This window comes from Triticum dicoccoides, chromosome 1A, assembly GCF_002162155.2.
Source record: "Triticum dicoccoides isolate Atlit2015 ecotype Zavitan chromosome 1A, WEW_v2.0, whole genome shotgun sequence".
NCBI classification, from domain to species: Eukaryota; Viridiplantae; Streptophyta; class Magnoliopsida; order Poales; family Poaceae; genus Triticum; species Triticum dicoccoides.
The window spans coordinates 606,308,319-606,310,993 of record NC_041380.1 but is presented as its reverse complement, the minus strand read 5'-3'; the positions used below and the strand labels follow the sequence as shown (position 1 = coordinate 606,310,993).

The 2,675-nt window shown below is 54.0% G+C and overlaps 1 pseudogene; it reads left to right on the top strand.

Moving 5' to 3' along the window:
- Positions 1 to 200: 200 nt before the first annotated feature.
- Positions 201 to 2,020, top strand: LOC119349494 (annotated as a pseudogene).
- Positions 2,021 to 2,675: the final 655 nt, after the last annotated feature.

Genomic DNA, 2,675 nt, shown 5'->3' with positions numbered 1-2,675 from the left:
ATACATGGCGACGTGAGGTGGGAGGAGGGGACGAGTGGCTAGAAATAGACAAGGATAAGGCAACCATGCACACGGGGCGACCGATTCCATCGCGCCACCAACTGATGTGAATCGTTTACCTGTATTTATGTGCATGCGCCCATATTTATGCGCAATCGGCCACACACTGCACTGCACAATACCTGCGACAAACAAAGAAACCTAGCAGCTAACCAAACCATGGACCACAGCCTGCTTCTCCTGCTCGCCTCCTTGGCCGCAGTCGCCGTCGCGGCTGTCTGGCACCTCCGAAGCCATGGCAGACGAACAAAGCTGCCTCTGCCGCCGGGGCCGAGGGGTTGGCCGGTGCTGGGCAACCTGCCGCAGCTAGGGGCCATGCCGCATCACACCATGGCCGCTCTCGCCCGCCAGCATGGCCCCCTCTTCCGCCTCCGCTTCGGCAGCGTCGAGGTCGTCGTCACAGCGTCGGCCAAGGTCGCCCGCAGCTTCCTCCGCGCGCACGACACCAACTTCAGCGACCGCCCGCCTACCTCCGGCGCCGAGCACCTCGCCTACAACTACCAGGACCTCGTCTTCGCGCCCTATGGCGCCCGCTGGTGCGCCCTCCGCAAGCTCTGCGCGCTCCACCTCTTCTCCGCCCGTGCCCTCGACGCCCTCCGCACCATACGGCAGGACGAGGCCCGACTCATGGTCACGCACTTGCTCTCTTCCTCCTCGCCAGCCGGGGTGGCGGTCAACCTGTGCGCCATCAACGTGCGTGCTACCAACGCGCTGGCACGGGCCGCCATCGGGGGGCGCATGTTCGGCGACGGCGTCGGCGAGGGTGCCAGGGAGTTCAAGGACATGGTGGTCGAGCTCATGCAGCTCGCCGGCGTCCTCAATATCGGCGACTTCGTGCCCGCGCTCCGCTGGCTTGACCCGCAGGGCGTCGTCGCCAAGATGAAGAGGCTGCACCGCCGCTACGACCGCATGATGGACGGCTTCATCAGCGAGAGGGGCCAGCATGCCGGAGAGATGGAAGGGAACGACCTGCTGAGCGTGATGCTGGCGACGATTCGGTGGCAGTCGCCCGCAGATGCCGGCGAAGAGGACGGGATCAAGTTCACCGAGATTGACATCAAGGCTCTCCTCCTGGTATGCACAAATTGTTACATGCCCATTTGTTTGGCCATTCATATTTTGTGCGTCTAGGTAAGGTATTTGTTGATGTCAAGTCAAAGATTTTGGATTGTCATAGCTATATTTTTCATTTTAATTAATGGGATACAAATATTGGTTCTTTTAGAATTTATTCACGGCCGGGACAGACACGACGTCGAGCACAGTGGAGTGGGCGCTGGCAGAGCTCATACGAGACCCTTGCATCCTCAAGCAGCTGCAGCACGAGCTCGATGGCGTAGTGTGAAATGACCGTCTCGTCACGGAAGCCTCCCTGCCACGCCTCACTTTCCTCGCCGCCGTCATCAAGGAGACATTCCGTCTACACCCGGCGACGCCGCTCTCCCTTCCCCGGGTGGCCGCTGAGGACTGCGAGGTAGACGGCTACCATGTTTCCAAGGGCACCACCCTCATCATGAACGTGTGGGCCATCGCCCGTGACCCGGCCTCATGGGGCCCCGACCCATTGGAGTTCAGGCCGGTCCGCTTCCTCCCGGGCGGATTGCATGAGAGCGCGGATGTGAAGGGGGGCGACTATGAGCTCATCCCGTTTGGGGCGGGTCGGAGGATATGCGCAGGCCTCGGCTGGGGCCTTCGGATGGTGACACTCATGACTGCCACGCTGGTGCACGCATTCGACTGGTCCTTGGTTGATGGAACGATGCCCGAAAAACTCAACATAGAGGAGGCCTATGGTCAGACCCTGCAAAGGGCCGTGCCTCTAGTGGTTCAGCCTGTGCCTAGGTTGTTGTCGTCGGCGTACACAGTGTGACGCATGTTTTATCATGGTTCTTTGTTGTCTTTTAGTTCCTTTCAGTTTGATGTACCTTGTTTAACCAATTCATAATATTCAAATCATTTGTAAGAAAAGTGTACACGGCACGATTATTACTCTATTTTCATTTATCTCTTTGCAAATGGATGGTAAGGAAGATTGGAGAGCTATGTGTATGTCACTCTCGTGATATTTAGGTTTTTGTTGCACACAGCCGGAACTTACCCCAAATAGGACCTACGCCTCCAAGCACACCATAGGGTCGAGAACCAACAAACTCACAACCAAATTGAAGATCTTATTGAGCATCATTGGCGATTTCATATTACTTGATTCTTATGCTTTTATCATGTTTATTTGGGTTCCTAATTTATTTGGAGTGTATGATGTGTTTGAATTTGAATGGTTAAGTTTGAAAACATTTAATTTGATATGTATTTGAATTGTGTGTACTTGAATTCTTAAGTTTTGAATTGGTAAGTTTGAAAATGGTTGGATGAATTGGGAAAAAGATTTTTTAGGGGATTAAATTTTACTAGATGAAGTAATGTTTAATGCCCTAAAATTATAAGGAATGGGATAAGTGATACATTTTGGACTTGTAGGATAGGTGATCTTCTAGAGTTGCTCTAAGGTGAGACATCTATTTTTCGGGGAGGCAGTGCTCGGTTTCAGACATCGCTAGTTAGGAAGGATTAGAGATCAGAGGGATTAGGAGGCTTAGGCTGGGCCCACCCTGAAA